Genomic DNA, 24017 nt, shown 5'->3' on the forward strand with positions numbered 1-24017 from the left:
TGTTCAAAAATGTGCACTCATCATTAGCATGAATGCATAAGAAGTCAACATTCACAGAACCTCCAGCATGTAAATAAGGATGATTTGAAATCTCATTTCCACTTTTTAAAAAACTTCCCAATCCAGTCTGCAATTTGAGTGATCTCCCATCCTGGTACTAACCAGATCAGGCTTCCTTAAACTTTTTGAGGGCAGCCAAGCTTCACAAGTGCTGCCACAGTGGGGACAAATACCAATAATTAATGGGAAGATGACCCCAAGCCCTGCTCCCAACCCATGTGGGTTGACTGAACTTTGGAGAGACACATAGATTTGACATACAACAGCGTTTCTGAGGATTCAACATGCTTAAATTTGCACATCCACTGGTATATGCAATTCTATGTGCACAGTTCCAGGTTGGGCTAATCTTTCTTCTTCCACTCTCCCCATGCTCATTCTCTGGGTGCTTTGCTTGCCTGAAAAGAACTACAGATCAAAGAACTTACATTCATTTTATTTATTGCTGTGCTCACTTTGTTTTCAAATCATGCGGATGGAAGCAGATTTCCAAATACTTCCCAAATACTTTATTTCATTTCCAGCCCATTTGGCATTCTACGAAAATCTTATGAAAGTTGTGAATTCTGCTTAGAAACCTGTCGTGGAACAAAATTTTGTTTGGGCATTATGCTTAGGTTGTAGCTATGTTTAAGGGAATCGTATACCATAGGAACATCATGTGCTTCTAGTGCTTTTTCTTCCAAGGAAACTAAATCCTGCTCAAGGCTGGCAAAACATGTCACAGCTTGCAAGTGGGGTGCTCATATATAACTTGATGGCATTTGCTGGAAAGTCCTGTTGTTGAACGATGGGTGTTTCCTGCAACATTGCAGCAGATGCCATATTGGGCTAATAAACTGAATATGATTGACTTCCTTCCAGTACATCTGGAGAAGTTCTTCCCCATATATTTGTTAGAATAAAATATTACTAATGCTAGACAGCAATATAGTCAACATAGCAGCTATATAATCAATCCGCCACATAAATCTGCTCCACCAAGGAAAAGCAGAGACAAAAGAGTTCACCTTTTCTTAGAGACTTTCATTTCCCCAATTTGAATCAGAGTTTAAATCTTCAATGTTCAGGAGTAAGAAAGATGAAAGAATATTTAGCAACATCTTAAGCCTTTTACGTATGGCTTACCTGAATGCCAGGTACGGTATAACTCTTGAACATTCATATCTGGTGCAGTGAAGGGATCTCTCTCAAAATAGGTCCATTATCACCAATCGGTTTATTTTGCTGGCAATATTTGCACATCACCTTTTAAGAACATCAACAAAATGCAGTCGTTTTTACAGCGAAACAAGATAGCCATTCTTTTAAAAAGTTGGCTATAGAATCTTAATTCTAATATTTTTGTTTCTACTTCATCTGCACTCCAAGATCCCCCAAACTTTTTGGGTGGCATGATTGCTGAAAAATTGGTGGAGTGCCTTCCTATCATTCTGAAAGACACAATAAAACTGGAAAACGTATTTGACGCAGTTGAAATACAAAAATGAAATGCCTCAAAATGCAATTCTAAATCTAGGGAGAGTTATGAAAGTTGCAAGAGCTCATTGAATGGGTATCATCAACCTGCCTTCCCCCCATCAAATACATAACACAGTATATTAAAAAATAGTTCCATCAGCCACAATTTTGCCGACCTTTGCCTTACAGAATAACGTTATCAGTGGCTCCTGTCCTCTGGAAGTTTTGTTGGTGGAAGTTGTTGAAAATATTGGCAGAATCAAATTGTTGCACAGAATCATGTAGGGGGAGGTATATTTTTAAGCATCAGGACAGGTAATGTAAGATGTTACTGTCCAAAAGAGATAGGGGGCTAGTTCTTCACTGGTTCATTTCAGCTGTTCATTTTATGACTGTACCAGTTTTTTCCCCCCATAGATTTTCAAAAATAATTTTTAGAGCGTTCATAACCATTTACATTTATCACATGCAAGGGTATTCTGGCATTTCCCTTAATTTATATAAATATTAGCAATTATGCAATTTTTTCTGTCTTTGGCAGTTTGTAGCCTCCTTGACATCCACAATTCAGTTATATCTTCTGGGAAGCCCTCATGATATCATTGCTCCCATAGCCCTTTTTCTGGGTGGGAAGAATAGGCAGCCAGGAACACTTCAAGATTATGGGAAGAGGTGTAAGAGAAAATAATCATAGACATATATTCTTTATCAGTCCAATCCAGAAGTAAATTTAGTAACAGCATTAAGCGAAATTTGAGAGGAATCCCAAATTTCCTAAAAGTAAGGTAGAAAAACAAAAGCCTTTTTCACAGGGAAGAAAACTTCTGCGAAACTACAAATTATGAAACAGCATTAATGCTATGTCCATTTAGATTAAATTAAATCTCATGTTTTAGTTAAAAGTTGCCAAGGCTTACCCTTACTTTAGACCAGGTACACAAAAAGATGTCTGCTCAGTTCAGTTCAGAAATGACATCTATGGTGCTTGGCAGACACCAGTGAAAAACACCAATGAAATCAAAGCAGAACAGGATGATGGAAGAAAAGTGAGGAGGAAGGAGAAGAGAGAAACTTTAGAGCTGGGTGGATTCAAATCATCTTCCTACCAACCATAGGGTAGCCAATTTTGAGTTTCACCACCACGGCCTTCTGGTGTTACAGAAGGCAGAAAAAAAAAAATCTTGTATGAGTGGTGCTGCTGTTCTATAGAAAATAGATTCCAGATCAAAGGGGCCTGCTTAAAAAAAGTACATATGCCAGCTCCAGGGGGTTTCAAATATTTATACTTTGCTACATTTTTAAGACGCTCTTCGAGCACTGTGCTTGGAATCTGATAACAACACAAGCACTGTTCAAAAAAGCTCTTGGTCTTATCCAATTAATATAATAAGAAAATAAGCAGTAGTGTCTGCAGCTAGCCACAGTGAGGGGGAAATGATGACACATGCATAGTAACGTCACACTAATGCAGTGATGCAAACCCCACCTTTTCTACTTGCACCTCAACATAGGCTCAGGTAAGTCACAGGGTTTGCATGACGTTATGATACATTTTGTCAGTTCCACTGCTTCCAGAAATACCTGCCAACACCTATGAAGAGAGAGGAAGGAAGAACAGAGCATTTTTAACATTCATCTAGAGCAGAGGATAGCTAGCTTTTAATTTGGGGAAAGGAGGTTATCGCTACTACATGCAAATTGTTTTCAGATTGGAAACTATCCATGAAAGCCAGCCCCAACTATCAACACTTCTTTGGCCTTTAAATAAAAGCTCAACATGGAGAAGCAGTACAAGGCTTAAATTATGCTTGTTTTCAGAGCATATCTCCCCACCACACTATACCCATTCTCAATGGAGCTCTGGATTTCAGATGCTGGGGTTAAATTGCAAGACCTAGTTGGATTTCATGCCATGATATTATTCCCAGATGGACTTTGGGTGGCTAATCACATTGAGTAAATGCAATGATATGTGGGACAGACCTTGGGAGATTGGGCCAAGAGATGCTGCCAAGAGAATGGTCAGATAAGAGACAGCATCATCCACAGCTGGATAGTGGATGGGGAAAGAGGTTCAGAAGGATGTGATTCCTATTTTATGATAAAGCTACATTGACAGAATCTTGCAAGTCTGAAAGTACAATCTTCCCTCCATGGTCAATGGTATCGAAAGCCACTGAGATATCCGGGAGAGCCAGGACAGTTGCACCCCGCCCCATCCCGGGCCCTCCGAAGGTCATCAGCAAGCACAACCAATGCTGTCTCAGTGCTATACCCCAGCCTGAACCCAGACTGAAAAGGGTCCAGATAATCTGCTTCCTCCAAGGCCCTCAGAAGCTGCATGCCAACCACCCTCTCAACAGCCTTCCCCAAAAAGGGAAGGTTGGAGACTGGACAAAAGTTGTCTAACCCAACTGGGTCCAAGGATGGCCTCTTCAGAAGGGGGTACACCACCACCTCCTTGAAGACAGGTGGTACTACCCCCCTAAGGCCACAAAGAGGCCTTAACCACCACTTGGACCGAGCCACATGCCACCTTCCCAGAGGCCTTAACCAACCAGGAGGAACATAGGTCCAGAACACAAGTGGCCAAGCTCACAGCCATGAGAACCCTGTCCAGTACTTCAAGATCAACCAACTTGAACTCCTCCCAGATAACAAGGCCCAGATGTGCCTTGGTCACCTCCAAAGGATCTGCTCAGCCAGAGTCCAACTCCGAGTGGTTGGGGAATTTTATCTGCCAGATGCTGAGAATATTCCTCACAACGGCCCTGCAGGGGCTCTCCTGGCTCCTCCTTACCTAGGAGGGACCTGGTCACCTGAAACAGGGCCACTGAGCGGCTATCTGCCAATGCAGTAAGCTCCCAGTACTTTGATGAGATTAATCAATAAAGCCTTTCATGACTCAGGACCATATTATTCAAAAGAATACTTTTCCCTGTAATACAATATTGATCTTAAGAAACCTCTGCCAAACAGTGATTTGAACCTCATCAACTAACCTCATCAACTAACTTGAGTAAACAGACATTTTCCCCAATGGATGGACGTAACTAGTGGGGTTCAGTCCTAGGATGGGTGCTTTTTAACATACTGAATGATCTGAAATTAATGACTAGTGAAATAGCCAAGTTTGCTGATGACATGAAATAGTTCAGAGCATTAAAAACAGTAAGGGTTTGCAAAGAGCTCCAAAGGGATCCTTGTACATTAGAGGGATGAGCATCAAAAATGGCAGATATCATTGTGAGCAAGCATAGTGATGCGCATTGATGCCAAGTATCCTAACCACTCATATACATTAATGGAATCAGAGCTAGGAATGACTGACAAGGAAAAAGATCTTGGAGTAACGGTAAACAGTTCAATGAAGGTGTTGACAATGTGTATCCACTGAAAAAAAAAAAGGGTAACGCAAGTTAGGGATAATAAGAGATGCTACTGAAAATAGAGATGCCAGTATAATAATGCCCATATGGTGCAATGGTGCAATCACATCTGGCATTGTGTGTAGTTCTGATCACCACACCTCAAAAAGGATATAGTGGAGCTAGAGAAGTTTCAGAGGAGGGCAATTAAGATGATCAAGGGGCTGGAGCAGCTTCCTTATGAGGAAAGGCTGTGACACTTAGGGTTTTTTAGTCTAGAAAGGAGGCAAATAAGAGGGGACATGATTGTGATATACAGGATTATGCATGGTGTGGATAAAGTGGACAAGGAGAAGCTATGTTCCCTTTCCCCAAATACTAGAACCAGAGGTCACCAAATGACATTGAATACTGGAAGAAATCAGGGCAGAGAAAATAAATTATTTATTTTTACACATCATGTAAATAAACTTAAGAATCCATTACCAAGCAATGTGGTGCTGGCTACCAGCTTGGCTGGCTTCCAGAAAGCGTTGGACCAATTCATGGAAATCATGGTCATTCATGGCTATTAGCCTTGATGGCAGTGTGACTGCTTGTGAAGGCCATCTGCTGGGAGAACTAGCAGGTTTCCTTGTACAGCTAGTTGGCCACTGTGAGAACACACTGCTGGACTGGATGGGCCAGAGGTCTGATTCAGTAGGGCACCACTTATGTTCTTATGTTCTTAACCCCAGTTGGTGTGGTTTGGATTAGATGATGTGCCATCAAGTCATGTTCGACTCCTAGCAACCACATAGATAGATTTTCTCCCTGATGATCTTTGTGCAAGAGGTTCTGTATATACTGGAGCAGATACAATACACGTTTGACTTTCAAGATGGCAGTGTGAAACAGAACAAATGGGACAGTGTGCATTCCTGCAACTTACCATTCATTTTCCACCCCAGGGGAGAAATATTGTAGTAGGTGCCACAGATAGACAGTATGTACGTATCTCACTTTCTCTCTCCCCCAACACCCATCTTTCCTTTTGCCATATGCTGTGCGCTGTAGGGATTTTCAAACACCTGAAAGGGCTTGAAAGTTCGCAGGTTTTAAGTAGAATGGCATACTGTTACATGCTGTTATTTAAAAGGCAAAAGGCACCAGAGGGAATCTACTGTAGCCTTTGAGTTTCTCCTTTGAAAATAAAACAAAATGATAGATTAACAAGAGGTAAGATCTCAACATTCATAGGTGTACATGGATCAGACTCTTCCGTTGAAACCAATGGGATAGAGACCCTTGGCTGACCTTAAAAAAAGCTAAGCAGGGCCAGAATTGATCAGTACTTGAAGGGACATCACCAAGACTTCCTTGCCCTGCAGGTAGACTGTCAAGAAAACATCTCAGAAGATGACAAAGACAAATCATTTCATGTTGTTGCCAAGAAGACAACAGCTCACCCCTAAGAGGACTCTACCTGACTTCTGTTTGTCCTGCAATGGTCATTGACATTTACTCAGCTGCAATAGGGAGGCATTCCATACCCCAAAACGCAAGAGTTTCTCTTCTGAGATTAACTGCCTTCCATTGTGGTGTGTGATACATTAAAACTGTGCTTCCACATTCCGGTTTACTGCAACATAGGAAAAGATCTCTATATCTATCCCTGTCTCTATATAAAATCTTAGAGATTTTAGGGATAAGCACACGAGCAAAGCTGGTGGGCACATTTAGAATTTTGCAAATGGGTTGTGGCTGCTCTCCAAAATATGATCTATTGCAGAACAACCATTAACTATCTACCCTGTCTTTCTGAATGATCACAATTACACCAGCTTACCATTATCTTTTTTTTTTTTTTTTGAGGAGAGGGAGGAGGAATGAATAGTTCTGATTTTAGACAAAGCTGCAGCTTTCCATCATTTTTTTCTTCTAAAAAATTTCTATGTAGACTCAGAGCTTTCTTAGAAAATTAAGATGAGGCTGGTGACAGATGTTTTGTACCCAGCCAATAACCTAGGAAAAGAACCTAAATGAATACACTGGGGTGATAATGCTTGATGGGAACCAAGTCACGTGTCTGGAAGAAAAAAGTTGCCCTTGACCTGCCGATCTCTGAAGCAGTTCCAATGGGCTTGAAAATCTTTTACCTCTGAAAATAAAAAAGATTCCATCAATCACTGTGGCCCACCTCCTGACTATTTATAAATATTAGTTAGCATTGTGAACATATAGATCTATTTCTTGCAACAAGAAAATGGAAGTTAAGAACAGATCGATAAGTGTATTAGCACCAGTGGTCCCCTGCATACTTTTATTTGTCAAATATGACATCAGCCCGCACAGAAGACAAGATAATGGTACTCATTATGTTTTACACAGAGATGTGGCAAATGTGGGTCCAGCTACCATCCTAAGAATCTTTAAGTCATGTGCTTCTTGACTATAACTATCAGACAGTGGTTAAGAAAGCCAACTAAGAGAGTCCAGTCACGTTCAAGCATTATACCAATAAATAAAAATCCACAAAAGGGCATGCTGAGAAGTGCTGAACAGTTATGAACCTGTAATACCACCTTAAATATGGAATAAAATCACTGAATCGTCTTTCTTAACAGATTCCAATCCAAATATAACGGATGCTCAGGTTTCAGTCAGACAGAGACCTGGGTTGCTTAAAAATTGTTTCTGTTGATCCTTGTTCCCACAACATGCTTAACTGGGTTGATAGCAGTGGGGGTGGGATGATGTGTTGTGGGAACCCCCAAAAGGCTTAACTGACTCAGCCAACTAGCCACAATGGGGGTAATCTCACCATGCCCAAAGTTAATTCAACACCACCCCGTGTGTGGTGTAATGGTAACACCTAACCCTATAAAAGCCATTTTTATACGGAGGAGGAGGAAGAGGAGGAGGAGAGCAACAACCACAACCCTGGAGAAAAGGATTAGCAGAAGAAACAAGTCAGTCCATTATGGATCGTACTGCCAAAGCCTAGCAGTAGAGAACACATTTTCCAAATGCTGATTGAGTATGGAATTCAAGTCATGTCAATGGATTCCTTTCTTCCTAGTGAGGAAGATATTAGCAATGTAGATGGCCTACAGCCTCATGAAGAAATGCATAGCAGAAAACAAGAGCTGCAAGACCCACCACCAACTTGCAACAGTACATCCTTATTGGTTGCATTTATATTCCACCTTTTACCCTGGAGCTCAAGGTGGCTCAGAACATCACCAAAATAAATTCTAAAGGACATTGAGAATGTGGTAAAAAAGCAAAAGTCTCTTCTGCAGGAGGGGAAAAAAAAAAAAACTTTCTGGAGATCAAAAGAGAATGTATGTCTTAGAATCCCTATCAGCCTGACAATAAATTCCCTACTTTCTACTGATGCTGATCTTACGAAGCAATGGAACCTACACCCTCTCTCTTTTCATACAAACTGCCACTCTTAATGACAGGCATTTAGTTGGTGCCATATAGGACTACTCAACACTACATGGAAAACAGATTTAAGGTGGCAAGAAAAATTACCTTTCAGAGCCATTTTGTTTGAAGGTACAATGGGTCAGTGAATGGCAAAAATCCATCTTCCTTTAAAGTAAGCCATGTTGTAATCCTGTCCATAAACTCACCAGACTGGAAAAATGAAAGGTTGCATATCTATCTTTCTATTTGTCTTCAACAGCACAAGTTATCATCTGCTTTCATAAGAAAAAAAGACCCCCAGGAGACTATGCTCCACTTGCAAGGGCTGACAGCAGGTGAAATACCAGATGGGAAAAATGTTGAATAATAAATAAGCCTATCTTTTAGAAACCGATGTAGGAACATATTAAATGTTAATAGGGATAACAAGGTGGTTCCCCCTCCCCCGACATTTTCAAATGCATCCCAACTTCCCCAGAAGAACATTTTAGGTTTTCATTTTCAGGAAATCAAGTTTCTGAAGACAGCAGTATTTTTAAAAGAGGTTTGTTTCCTTGTTTCCTCACAAAGACAACTTTGGTTGACTGATGGCTCTCCTTTTCAAAGAAGGTGAGGAAAAGAGAGAGAGAGAAAGAAAGAGAGAAACACTATCTCTACCACCCAGACTGGATTTTTTAAAGACATAATTTGTGCATAAATAGGGTTTCAGCTGAATTTCAGGTCAACCTGTAGATAAATTTAGTACACAGTGATGTTCTAAATTCAGTATTACTCTGAACTGCTTTGTTCCTAGAACTGGATGTATCTGCCAATTTGGCTTTCTCTCATATTTAGCATATATAGTTGATTTCAAACCCATTTATGGAGAAATTTGGCTCGTTATGTTTAAGTGATGATTCCCTTAAGCTTTACCATGTTACCAGCACAACTGTCTCTGGGCAGTGTAAATTTCCATGATTTTTTAGACCTTTAGCAAGGTCATGGAGCCTCTGGCGCAATTATTTCATTGCCGTTGTAGACATAAAGTCACTATTTTCTAATCCTAGATAGAAAGGCACTAGCAATAACAAAGAGGTTGTTTCAGTACTCACTGCAAGTCTGACTTCAGAGAAGAACAAGAGGAGCAAGCACCTCTCAGGTCAAATAATTTGCTTCCTACCACTTGCAAGTTGAGTCAACTCACTAAACTGAATCCAAGGCTTTGGGATTGATTTAGATGACCCAAAATACTCTGGCACACAGGCAAACTGAATTCTAAGTCTGAACTGGAGCACTGCCCCAAAAGGTTCAAACTCCTTTTTCCTATGCCCCTATTCCTATGCCCTTATTAATGTAATTAAGTCCCTTTTGAGCAAAGGGTTTGAGATGCCTACTCAATGGGTGGAAGAAGATTCAGAATGCCAAGAACAAGAGAATTTCAGAAAAATCATTAGGCTTAACCAGTCCCATATGACAATTATTGATAGTATCAAAACTGAATAGGGAGAAAAGTGATTTCATTGCTAGTGCACCTTTAGGACAAGAGTTACACAACCTGAAGTCCCTGAGCTGCATATAGCATCATAAGCCTTGGACATGGACTCCTGATAATATCCCAAAGTGGCTGAAACACTGTACTTTTTAATGTGACTAAAAGGGGAAGATACTAAATATAAGTAAAATAATCATGTTCAATAAGATCAAAACAGTTAGCATGATTATTTTGCCTATAATTAAGTGGAATTACATTTAAACATAAATGAACTTTAATGGGCTTTTTATTCTGACCTTCCCCTACCTCCTATCCCACCCCCGCCATTAAATTCTCAAGTGTAGCCACTATGCAGGCCACTGAACGTTGATTCTTGGACCTTAAAATGCTATGCATTTCATTTTAGGAAAAGTTTCATTGGTAAGTGGAAACTTCAACTCCTGTACCAAGTATCATCATATGTTAATATCTGCAGATCTTATTGCAAAAACATGGCTGGTCGAAAAACACTGACTGCCCTGCCTTACTTACTATGGAGGCTCCCGAGATACCAAGCAAGAATCAATTAATGCCCTATTGTGGATAGAAGGCTGTACAGAATAATGAGAGGGAGATGGGGGGAAGCCAGAGAAGAAGAGAGACATGGAAATATTTCACCAAAGGTGAGGTGTTTGCAACCTGTAGCATCCCAGAGAAAACACTTATCTTACATACAGATGTCCGTCATGGGAAAATACAACCTGATCTTATTGTAGATTGCATTTCCCTTCCAAAAGGCAGCTTCTACTTGCAGAGATGAAATTGTTTGCTATTGAAACATTGCCAGTCAAGGACATTAATTGCTGGGGGATAAATTAAATGAGAAGGCAAAGAACTAAGATTCAAGGCCAGGAGGAGAAGGAGGAATACATGGTGGTGCGCAGGGAATAAACAATTTTATCCCATAAATAATAAGCTTTGAAAAGAGCCCTGATTGGAAAGATTAATCTGCAAAGAACCACGTTGTAACTAGGTTCAAGCTCAAAGTGTGTAGCATGAAACTGATGTTTGAAAGACAAATTCACCCTCAGGGTTCAGCTGAGCTGAAGTCACTAGTTCTCAAAGGGAACCAGAGATGCAAATGGCAGAGCAATCCTATTGTTTCTTGGAGTGCGTTGATTTTAAAGTTCTTCCAAAAATCCCCAATAACTTCCTGACAAGGACAGACATATTTCTGTCATTCAATCCTCTTCCAAAGTTTATTTATTTATTTTCAAATCCATCCTTCCTGTTGCTAGTCTTAAGTTTGTCTGACTGGGAGCTGGGAAGCTAATGAACCTTCTGATCCTTAGCATCTCCCATCAGGGGACTATCAAATCAGGATTTTCCCTGTGTCAGAAAGTCCCACGTTGAATTTGTTCCTCAAGCAAAGTCTCAAATCTTGGAATGTGGATGTAAAAAAAATAAAAATAAAAAAAAAATCCTATGGCTCCTGGATAACTACTTACTATATTAGACTGGAATCTGATTCTTTAGAAACTGTAAATGCAGAATGCATGCTATTTCTAATTTGCAAACTTACATATTTGTTATGTACTTGCATTTTTCTTCTTTTGAGACAAAAGCTATACTTAAGAAACCTACATTCTGAAGAATAATAAAACACCAGAAGCAGCTAGAAATGGATGTGAAAATAAAATGCCAGAAGTTTTTAGCTCCATATTTCTCAAGGTAAACTGCCAACTATCTAACAGATATCTTGTTAAAAAAAACTCCAGAAAAAAATTAATAGTTATTTGGCATTAATTTGTCATGCAATAATTATCCTATTAAATCTAAATTAAACAACTGACTTGCACACTTCATTTAAAATGTGAACACAGCAATTAAAGAGGAAAGGGGGAAAGAGCCTATCTCTAAGAACATCCTATCAAAATCAGTGTTATTATGAGGAGAAATTAATGGGTGAGTGTACAGATCTCAGAAACAATCAATTGCATACTGTATTTGACAATATTTCAGGGTGTTTTTAATTCTATACACCACCTGAAGACGCACTATGAAAGAGGCAGCATAAAAATAGTTCAAATACATGGAATTAAATAATACGTAAATAATAGTGTTAAGTGTGATGAGCAAGCTGTAGTTCAAAGAGAATTCTTTGGTTCAGTTAGAGATGTATAAACTTTTATGCATCCAGTCCATGCTAGTTTCATGCATACTCAACCATATGTTCATACTGTCCAATTTCCAGATCAGCCTGCAATTAAAAATTCTATGCAAAGCTTTCTAATACAGATTCCTTGGGCACAATGCTCTCTACCACACTTGGCTTTGTATATAATTCAGTTTCAGTTCAACTGTATGAAATATGTCCTCATATATTCATTTCTAAATGAGGTTCTGCTGAAGTCAACAGATAAAAAGACAACTCTGTTTTTATCCACATGGCAGTCTAAATTGGGAAGATGCTGTGAACGGCCATCAAACTGTGGGTTAAGGCAAATTCATGGAGAATAAGTTTCTCTGTAGCAAATAGTTGTGATGGTTTTTACACCTTGTGCAACTGATATGTCTAACATCAATATTTTAAAATATTTTATACTCAAGTCTTTTAATTTACCTAAAATTTGTTAAATGGTTTTTAATATATAAAGCTATCCAGAGCCATTTATGAGATGGAGGCATAGACATTTGTAAAAAATTAGTAAACACATTGCCAGTAACAGAAGCAGTTGCTGATTATTGAAGAAGTTATTTAAGAAAATTATTTACTAATCATTGAAGAAAGTTACAGAAATCAAGGCAACCTACCTTTCTTGAAAAGATGGACATGAAAAGAGAGAAATATTTATTAGAGAAAGGAAGAAGGGATGGCACAAATATATGGAAGAACTGTACCGTCCCCCCCAAAAATCCACAAACTGAACATTCACACAAAGGTTTGGTCAATAAATAGGAGACAGACATTCTAGAAAGTGAAGTTAAATGGGCTCTAGAAAATATTGCTAACAAGAAAGCTGTAGGAGCTGATGAAATACCAGCGGAACAGTGGCACAAGGACAGCTTTCTTGAGCCCATGAATGCACAATGTTGTCCTCAACCCAGCATCAACCCGCTGTGAAGGTGACCTCTGCATATCTTCTCTTGCCGTCCATCAAAAGTAGTGTTCTCTGACTTCTGCCAGCAGAAGCACTGCTGTGCAGTCTGCCTGCTATATTTCATTCCATTGTAGGTAAATACTTCCAACTGGCTGTCATGTGCTCCCTCCCCACCGATCACTGGTCTACAACCATGTCATCAAGATCTGCTTGCCCTCCTCTGAAGGGACCTTCTGATGGTGGACTAGTGAAACAAGGAGTTAAAAAAAAAAAACAAGTTTAGCAGTTGACTGGGGGAATGGGGTGTTAGAAAAGTGATTGGCACTTGCTTTCCCAACATGGATGGGAAGAGTAAGCAAGCAGAGGCATCCACCAATGGAGAACCATGGTAACTGCTGTCCAGTTGGCCACCATCTTTGCTAGAGATGAAGAATTAATTTAAATTTTAAACTATTTCTTAAGCTGGATCCATTTCCATCTGGATTCAGCACAGGAGACCAAAAGTTTAAGGCTACGGTGCAGAAGAGCCCCAAGTGCTACACATGATTTCAAAGCATTTGCTTTGAAATCATGTGTAGCACTTGGGGTTCTTCTGCACTGTAGCCTTAATTCCTGTTATATGGAATTAAGGAATTCCTGTTATATGGAATTAAGGAATTAAATATGGAAGGAAAGCAGGAGTCAAGAAATGGGGAAACATCACTTCATATTCCAATACCAAAAAAGGACATGGTAAAAAAAGGCTCAAACTATCAAATGGTTGCACTTATTTCCATTCTGGTAAAATTACACTCAGGATTTTGCAATCCAGACTTCAACAATCCATGGAACGAGAACTGCCAAATGGATTCAGAAGATCCAGGAGAAGCTGAGATCACACAGAGAACATGTTATGGATCATGGAAAAGGCAAGAGAGTTCCAGAAAGTCCTGTTTGCTTTAAAATAAAGCAATAACATTGCTTTATTGATTACACAAGCACTTTTGTGTATGTAGGCCATGACAAACTGTGGGCAGCCTTAAAAATATGGGTGTGCCTATGGAAGAATTTCCATGATTACCAAGAATTAGCAGGACAAAATATGGAACAAATAAATGGTTCAAAATTTGAAAAGAAGTGCATCAACGTTGTGTGCTGTTGCCTTATTTATTTAATTTTAAGGCAGAACGTATCATGAAAATGTTGGGCCAGAAGAAATAGAAATTGGGATTAAAATCACCAGGAGAAACATCACAAACCCCCAGATATATTGATGATATCACTTTGATAAATGGAAGTAAGAAAGGTTTAAGAAATCTCTTGTAAAATTTGAAATAGAGTGCAAAACCTGGCCTTCTGCTCAACATTAAGAGGATTAAGTTATGGCGAGAGGAAATGCCAACCCAATGCAAATAAGTCGAAAATTTGTTCAAGTCATAACAGACTTTATTTTCCTAGGGTCGAAATTTCAAAGGGATGGTGACTGCAACCATTAAATAAGGAAATGTTTGCTGCTTGGGAGAAGGGTAATGGCAAATCTGTCACAAAGATACATACTGTCAAAGCCATGGTTTTCCCAGTCGCAACATATGTCTATAAGAGATGACCATCAGAAAGGTGAATAAAGTAAAATTGATGCCTTTGAATTGTGATGTTGGAAGAAATGGCTGAAAACCCCTGGATCACAAGAACAATGAATAATTCAATACTGAACGTGAACACTTTCAAGTCAGCCTGGACTCCTGGTAACTGCCTGGACAAATCCATGCAGTTTTCCTGGCAACATTTTTGGAAGGGGTTTACCATTGCTGTTTTCCTTGGACTGAGAGAGAGGGACTGGCCCAAAGTCACCCAGGACTCAAATTCATAGTCTTCTAGTTTCTAGCCTGATGCCTTTAACCTAACCCTCTAATTCAATACTAGATGACATAAAGCACATTGCTAATTGGAAACACTAATCATAAAGCTAAAGCTTAGATATTTTGGACACATAATGTGAAAACAAAAGATGTTGGAGGAGATCCTGATGCTTGGAAAAATCAAAGGGAATCAAAAAAGAAAAAAGGGAAAGGAGAAAGGAAAAGAAAGGAAAAAGAAACTGACAGAAGGCAAAATGGCTAGATACTATTACTGATGACACAAGCAAGAGCTGCTGTGAATTCAGAGAAACAGTTAGTGACATATAATCCTGGGGAAATGTTGCCTATTGGGTCACAAAGAGTTGGAAGTGATTGAATTACTGGACAACGTAACAGCAACAGATGTACCATGCTGGGAACACATGTCTTATTTTTGAGCTTTCCAGTGACATATGGTTGGCCACTGTAGGAAGCAGGACTAGTAAGGACTTTGGTCTAATCCAGCATGTTTGTTAAGAGGAACCTGTCCCCTCCTTCTCTCCAACAAAAGCATAACCCAAATCCAGTTCCAGCTATGAGATTAAGCATAGAAGCCTTTGAATCCAAACAAATAAGAGGTAAGACCACTTTTCCCTTCTAGATCTGTGTCCTTTAGAGGAAAAAAAACTCAAATTCTATGCACAAAGTGTAGAAATGTCAGGAAGTGCTCACTTTTGTAATGAAAGCCACAATCCCATGAATTGTCCACTCATTCCTTATTGGTGTTATGGGAGTGAGGGCATCAATTAACAGGCTGGCCATCCAGGTTTATTGTTCAATGATCAAACAGATATTTAGACACAGATGGTTCAAACTCCAGTGTATGAAGCTCAAAGTAAACAGGGATTTGGAAGGCTATTTTTATCTAAAATAAGCATTTTGGGGGGTAGTTCATTAGAGTTGCTAGTCTTTAGCATTCATGCCTTTCTCCAGGTACTTGCAACATTACATCTTTGAGAAGGCTGCATCTGATGCACCTTGTTTCTGGCCATGAGCTGCTGTTTCATGTACTGCAACTGCTGGAGTAAACTTGAGAATATATTGACAGACATTATATGTATATTTTAATTCATAGTGTTAGCAAAACAAAACAAGAGCATCTCGGTTCTTTGGAAAGCAGGCAACCTTCATGCAATTGAATAGAACATGCAGTGGGAAGAAAGGTTTTCACTGCCAGGAAGAAACAATGCTTGAATAGGACTTGCCCGTGATCCTTGCTGTCACATTAGGAGGGTTACGACTGTGTCCTCCCTTGCGTCTGTGAAATGAAATAAGGCAATACAATTCATGCTGTGTCAAAACACGTCTGGGGATCAGGCGATGGTTCGGAGCCTGCTAGATGGTTGCATTGATTGATGCATGACTTGTACTTCCCTGCTTATTTATTTGGTTTGAAATTTTGGGTTTAATTGTGTTTTAATGGGGCTATTGCTTTTATTAGCTTTTGTATATTGGTTGTATTGTTTGGTTATTTTTAATTATGTGTACTACCCAGAGTCACAGATGTGAGACGGGTGGCTATACAAATTGAATGAATAAATAATAACATCTGTTCTGGAATTTTTCAAAGATTCTTTTGGAATTTCACTTATATGTGTTTTTGAGCTTATTTTCTCATGGGAGGTGATGGGGGTTGTTGGTTGTCTGGCATTGGTGTTTTCTTGGACATGATTTTCCATCATCATGAAGCCTCCTTGGCTGCCCACACTTCTTCATCAGAAAATGGGAGGAATTCCTACTTGGAATCTTCTCTTGGGATTGAATAGAGGTAGGGAAGTCACAGAGGCTGCAGATAACTGGAGAAGAGCGTTAGACAATGAAAGCCAGAATATGCCCACACGCTTTGGCATTTTGCCACCAAAAAACAAGACAAAACACCACACTCCAGACAAGCAAATTTCACTGAAATTTATTCCTCCTTTGAAAGAAATTTCAAAAACAAATTCACATTTACCAGCTCAAATAAGAACTGGTAGAAAAAATACGGATGATTTCATGGCTCTTCATAGAGCAAAGATCTGATCTCAGTGACAGGGTTTGTATTAAATGTGGCTTGCTTTTGGTTTAATGTGCCATGTGAAGCCAGCCACTGCAACTTATAAACCATGCTTGATAAACTAGAGTTAATTTATATCAAGGATAGTTATGACTTGTTTAACAAATTGTGACTCCGAAGAATGTATAAACTCAGCCACTAGCAGACCACTCTTATGTTCCTACAGTTGGAGAGAAAGGGAGTAGATGTGGGAAAGTCAAGATGGATGAGGAGTCATATTATTTCCTTGGCATCTTCATATCTTAGAATGAAGTCTATGTGTCAGACTCTCCCGAATTATACTACTACACATAAGATTAATATTACAGGGATAATTTGCTCATCTTTTGTAATGGTATGTGGGAATGACCTTGGGAAACAGGAAAAAAACAAAGCCAGGGGAATGGTCAGATAAGAGGTAGCTGAGCCCACCACAGAAATGTGGTCATGGCAAACATCTCAGAAGGGACCCTGCCTAGTTTCTTGGGCTGCAAAGGTGACAGGGGAGAACTGTACTTTCAGACTTGCAGGATTGATGTCAGCCTCGCAAGGTAGTCCAGACAGGAAGCACGCCCAGATGAACTAATTCTATTTTATTATAAGGTTACATTAACAGAATTTTTTTAAACATGTCCTCTGTTTGAAGGGTGATCATGTCCCTGTCCAATTTAAAGGTAACCTTTTTAAAGAAGATAGGAACGAAGAGTCCTTGAAATTGCCCAAGAACATTTAGATGTTGGACAGCAGTGAAGTGTCAAGCGATCTTCTTCCCCAGCATACAAAAGAGATCGTAATTCTTCTTAAATTATAGTTGTTCTTTCTAAATCTGCATATTCTCTCTTTTTTGCTGACCCATTCCTTCTTACCTCCTTTTCAGCAACCCTGAAGAATGCCTGTGTTGTGCCTGATAAATGCAAACCAAATGAATTTCTTCCCCATCCCTTCTACACGTACTACGCCCTTGAAAAAGTAATTTAGAAATGCGGGCAGCCCTTGAAGAATACACTCCCAGCAGAACTTTATGTGTGCTCCCTCCCATCAGAATTAAGGTGATGGCATCTTTCCTCCATTGTGACATAGTGGGCACACCACTTTTATATTTTGACAAACCATTTTATGTTTTCAGTATGGTTTTCATGCTGTTCTTTTATATAGCTTTTTAAATTGTTGTAAACTACCCAGAGTCATGTATTTGAGATGGGTGGCCATATAAATTGAAATGATATATAATCATGTCAACAGATCGAAACAGCATACTCCTTACTGTATATTATTCTTGATTTGCTGAGATTGTAAAGTTGAGAAGAACAATGCTACTTCTGCACTAAGATAGTAGGGTAAAGGTGAGCAGGCACGGAATATATGTATGCATGCATGTATGTATGTATGTATATATGTATGTAAGAGCTTTGTCGTGGGTTTTGTTCTGTTTTCCCACAAAGCCCTTGCAAGCTACATTTTGCACATTTGAAAGCCAAGCCTTGTGAAGATTGGGCTCAGCACTACTTCCAGTACAGAACAAGGAAAGTCTCTGTACAATCCTATCTGAAAAGTGACCACAAATGCAATTCAGTGGAGAATGCTATAAAGGATATTTGTTTTGCTACAAGGGCTGATAAAGAGAAAATAGATGGGAAGTTATTTCCACCCCCCTAACAAAAAAAGTCTCTTGACCACAGAGGACTGTTATAGCAAGGAGAGAAGGAGGATTAAAAATTGAAATAAGACTAATTTAGAGATCTAATTATTAGCAAATAGGTTTTGTATCAAACCCCCAAAGCAACTGGTGTTCTATTAGAAGTGCACCCTGTGGTTCACTCAAGAAAAAGGGATTAACCAACTTAGTCTGGAATATGGAGGCAACTGCAGTAAAGAATTACACTATTCTTTACTGCTAATGATCTCCCTCCGAGCCAGATAACTTTATGTTTCCCTTTCTCAGTTCTTTTGTATAGCTTTTAACCATAATTAGAAAAAGATTGCAGTTTTGCTGAAAATACTACTTTCAACTGAAAACAGTACTATGATTTCTCCTCCCACACTTGACATTCTCAAGAACTTCCTATCTTGGATGTGCCTTTTTTCTACCCAGAGAGCTTTATTTTCAATCCAGAATTGTATTATATCACCAAGTAACTTGGTAATATTAGAGATAAAATTTCAACCTGGGTGCCTTACCTTGAGAAAGGTTCACCAACATCTGGCTTCTTCAAAGGTGTAATACACGTTGGCTACATCAACATTCAAAGGAGATCCTCACCAAGGAAAGATTGGCAGATTTGTCACCCCACCTGATGTTCCCAGGAATCCAGCATAACCAAGAGTGAGAGATGCTGGGAATTAAGATCTCCAACATCTGACAAGCTGCAAGTGTTACAACCATTTAAAGGAAAACTAAGCAAATGACACCAGCATACACCAGAGACTTGTTTTTTAATTGTTTGGGCTCATTGTGGAAGACTTTATCAAATGTTCCCCAACCTAAATTAGCTATTTAGTTTATAGCTCTCAACATTTTGCTATGAGCCCTTGTACGACAGCTGAAGGCTGTAAAGGCAAAACACAAAACAGCTGAACAAACTTATTCCAAACAATATTGAATTCAAGTACTCCATCTAAAGAAGCTGTAAGATCAATGCAAAGCCAGGCAGAAAGAAAATGTATCTGGAGTTCCCTCAAAAGCAGAGATGTAGAATTTCTATCAGAGCAAGAGTCACGCTAGGTTTGCATAGTTTATCAAGGGCTCAATCCAAAAGAGCTCAACCGAGATCGATTTGGATTTCTTAAAAGAATGTAATTGTTTCTGCAAAGACTTAAAGGCATCTATTTGGCTCCCTATAATAAAGTGAGGTGAGACCAATGCCTGGTTAAGACGGCTTAAACTTCCACAGGCATGCAACTTTCTTGGGAAAATATATACAAGCAGTTTGCTATACCTCCTTCAGCCTCTCCAAAATTTCTTCCTAGCTTATTTGACAAGGATTGTTGGAGACTGCCAAAAGGATGCTGGTAAACCAGTCTTTTTGCACTACTCCTCTTTTAAGATCCACCAAAAGAGGAAATCATTTTCTTAGCGCTCAGCCAATAACTTACTTTAATGACAGGTAGGAAAACAGGGATTCTGAAACTAATGTTGGGCTTGAGACAGGATCATATGGGAGCAGACAGTCATTCAAAGAACCTGACTCCAGAATGATCAGAACTAGGGTAGACCTTGCCTATACCTTGAATCCAAAAAGTAATGCAAGCAAAGTGCCCAGATTTCCTTCATGAGCATACAGGTGTCTACATTTGGTATCAAGTAAAGTCTCAAGTCTCTGCACTGTATTTAAAGGGACCCTTTTGTAGAGAGCACTGGGGTTATATATTGGGCGGTATACAAATTATTATTATTATCATTATTGTTATCTCTAGGTATAAAGCAGCCACACAATAACCCAGTTAGACTAGTACTGTTTACTGTAACTGGTATTACCTCTCCAAATAGAAATCTATCCCTGGGCTGAGCAATGCCCAAGATGCCAGTTTGGATCACAGATGTAAAGGGGGCTCAAACTTTCACCTGCAGCCTCTTCATTAACCCCACACATCCCCACACTGAGGTTAAGAAAAGGGATGTTGTCAGCATTTGCACTAACTAAAATCATCTGAATCAGATGCTCATATCATATGAGATCAGGAATGAATCAGGGGCTTTCTATATACCAAAGAAGTTTCTAATGAAGCTCTTTTTTAAATAAATCTTGAGAAACATTTCAGAGAAATCTGAAAGTTTTGAGAAACGTGGTAGAAAGTGGTGTAGCTAAGTCATCCAGTCCTTTGATTTGATCTTAAAGAAAAGAGGAAAGGTGTGTACATGCATTACCTGAGAGTAAATTGTGGTTGTAGCTATTTTGTCCTTTGTCAGCTTCCCTTTTTTTAATTGACTTCATTTTTTCTCTACATCAGGATCTTCTCCAGTGGTTTTGGACTTTGTGTTCACTTAATTCTCTTAGCTTTAGCTTCATTCTTATTACTTTCAGTGAGAGTCTGGTTTACATAATATAGAATCAAACTATTGGTTCTTCTTGCGGTCCAAGGTATTCTCATAAATTTTCTCCAGCATCATAATTTAAAGGTACCCATTTTCTATTGTTCAGCCTATGTGATCATCCAGATTTCACAGTCATATTTTACAAATGGGAAAAACATGGTACGGACAATATGTACATTTTTTGTTGATGTGATGTCTGTGCACTTAACTTATTTGGGAGTAAACCACAACAATACATTTTAAAGTAAAAACAATCCAATAGGCATATATAACAATGTGGAGTCAGTTTAACCCTTTGTAGCTCTAAACTGGAGCTGTTTGGAATTCATTTTAACTGCTGGCAGTTAGTTGATCTTTTTCCTAATCCCACAATATACTAAATCAATCCTACCCATTTCCCCAAGTATGAGTATTGTGGGAAGAGGTGAACTACAACTCCCAACAACCTTAACCAGTTTGGCTAGTAGTGAGGGATACCCAGAGTTTTACTTCATCAATAACTAAATCTAAGTTTTAGTTTTCTCCAGCAAAAGACAAAGGGACAAGTAGACCATTGATTCCCATGAGTTAGAGTATGTTTTAAATACTTGGGTATAGTATTTCAGGCCTCTAGGAAATTAACAGCCCAGGTAAATTATGCCACTTCTACTGCCCAAAAGAGCACACACAATCATAACATTTTATAGGCAACAGGGTACAAATTGCATTCCAGCAGCAATCAAACTGTTCATGGCTAAAACAGTTGCCCAACTATTATATGGGATACAACTTGGCCCATATGCAAACTTAAGGGCTTATGAAGCAATTCAATCAAATTTTCTTAGGACTCTGTTTGGTACCCCAAAATGCATCTCTCATGCAGTCTTGAGGCTTGAAGCATTAAGGCCCAAGCCTGCACCAGGATTCTAATCTCAGGTCTCAGAGTCAGGATGCCTCTGCTGTTGTCAGACAGCTACCAATCTCATTGGCACCATACTTGTGTGGAAGAACTTTGCAGCCTTGGCTGCTCTCCAGAATATTTAGGCCAATGAACCCTGGAAAAGGCCAAATCAGTAGCAAAAGAAAGAATTAGGGACATTGATCACCAAAATGAGATCATCAGTGCGCCTGGATTCTACTGCCAACTGTTATACAGCTGCAAGCCCTCTACTGCGGGGTATCTATACAATCTAACCCTAAGCAAATATAGATAGGCCTTTTCCAGAGCCTGCTTTGATGCCCTCCCTTCAGCACTGCTGGTTGGAAGATTTCATGGGGCTCCTTATTTACAGAGACTTTGCCCTTGTGGATCCAGGGAGGTAGAAACTCTTGTTCATGTCCTTTTACGGTGTCCTTTTTATGATGCCCCAAGATGTGCTCTGATCTCTCCATTCATCTCTAAATTTGATGGCCATACTGATAAATTTTATGTTTATTACTTTTTAAGGGATGCTGACTTCATACTCACATACCAGGTGGCCAAATATCTTCATCATGCTATACAACTGTGCAAAACTTTTAATTAGTTATGTCGTTTTATTGTTTTATTGTTTTCTTCTTTCCCTGATAACAAATTATTGTACTCTTTATTTTATGAAGGCTGGTCATAGACCGTAATAAAGATATTTGATTTGATTCATCAATATCTGGAAGGTCAGGTTGATTATTCCATCTAACACACCTAACCAAACACGAATAAGTGAGGGATATCTGGGCAAAAAAGGTGTTTTTGCATATTTTGTGAAAACTAGGAAAGATGTCGTCCCTCCCCATATAAACCACTGTTTGCTCCTAGAAAAAGGGCAGGGTATAAATAATAAATAGCTACTTTTAAGACATCTTTAAAAGTACATTGTTAAAAAAAAATGCACTTATTAAAGACATTATCAAAAAGACATTAAACTGCATTCATGTCAAAATAAACATAAATGCAAATCTGATTTGGAACTGAGGCATTGTTATTCTAGCCCATATCTTTTTGAGCAACAAACTATAAGCATGAGAAAGAAGACCAAGCTGAGGTTTTTTTAAGGTTCTTCCTAGTATCCCATGGAGACTTCAAGCTTATTTACTGTGCTTATTTGGAACTGACAACAAAATATAATTTATGTTATGTCTCTTCAATACTTGGTCCTCAGCTGAAAAACTTCCAGAGCTTACTCTTTCTCCTTTTGCTAGGAGGCATCCATTCTCCTTCCTTCTTTTTTACCTCTCTCTTTCACATTCACAATTGGCCTATAAACTTGCTAATCAAATCCAGGTCAGATGCTGCTGAAGATAGTATGAACAGATGTGACTTTGCCAGGGTTGGGACAAGCAGATGGTTTCTGGATATATTGGATTAACATGCTTTAATTTGTCTAGAGTATTGCTATCCTATCTGCTAGGAAATGGAAATAGCATACTGGTATTATACCTTGGCTTGCTGTCATTCGTGGCCTTCCCCAATCTGCCCCATGCAGTCTCATGGGAGGGGAGGGGAGGGGAGGGGTTAACTCTAGAAAGAAAAAGGACAAGCAAATCAGTCCTTGGAAGAATGGTGAATGTATAAGCCAGATTGCAAATATTTAACCAAGATTGTCTGAATCATTTTTGCATGCATTATTTATTTAATTTCAGAATGTTTACTCTGCTTATGAATGATTCATGGGAAGAATCAACCTGTCTCACACACTGGTATATACACATAGAGCAGGTACCAATAGCTCTGTGTCTAGGTTTATGAGCTAAGGAATATGGCATGCAAGGAGAAGAAGGAAGGAAGGAAGGAAGGAAGGAAGGAAGGAAGGAAGGAAGGAAGGAAGGAAGGAAGGAAGGAAGGAAGGAAGGAAGGAAAGGAGCAGGAGCAGGAGCAGGAGCAGGAGCAGGAGCAGGAGCAGGAGCAGGAGCAGGAGCAGGAGTTGCTGCTGCTGCTGCTGCTGCTGCTGGCGGACCACTTTTTAAAGTTCCGGCTAGAAGATATCGTTCTCATAACCTAATCAAAAGACTAGCATTACGTGTCAGGTCAGATTTGGATGAAAGCAGTTGGCCTAACATAGCACACACACAGACATAGACACACACACCCATATATAAATTATCTCCTTCAAAGACTGTGAGTGGGTTGGATGATTCTCTCTCTCTCTTTCATAAAGCCTCTGTCTCTCATAACATCTCTTAACAGCAGAAAACAGCCCAGAAACAAAGATCAGTTTATTGGTTAGGTTTATTATCAAGAAAGTAAAAGGATCATATCA

General features: G+C 39.3%; 1 protein-coding gene across 7 annotated transcripts in view; it reads right to left on the reverse strand.

Annotated features, from left to right (window-relative positions):
• AGBL1 (AGBL carboxypeptidase 1) overlaps positions 1-24017 on the reverse strand; it is a 484353-nt gene that overhangs the window by 90809 nt on the left and 369527 nt on the right. For all 7 annotated transcript variants that reach the window (XR_015795343.1, XR_015795337.1, XR_015795339.1 and 4 more), the window contains exons 23-24: positions 3008-3112; positions 1189-1308 (exon numbers count right to left, since the gene is read on the reverse strand). The gene's annotated coding sequence lies outside the window, so the exon portion shown is untranslated. The remainder of the gene's footprint in view (positions 1-1188; positions 1309-3007; positions 3113-24017) is intronic.

Source organism: Python bivittatus, unplaced genomic scaffold, assembly GCF_059951505.1.
Source record: "Python bivittatus isolate LINGU-HERP-01145 unplaced genomic scaffold, Pbiv_v1 ctg000140_np1212, whole genome shotgun sequence".
Taxonomy (NCBI): Eukaryota; Metazoa; Chordata; class Lepidosauria; order Squamata; family Pythonidae; genus Python; species Python bivittatus.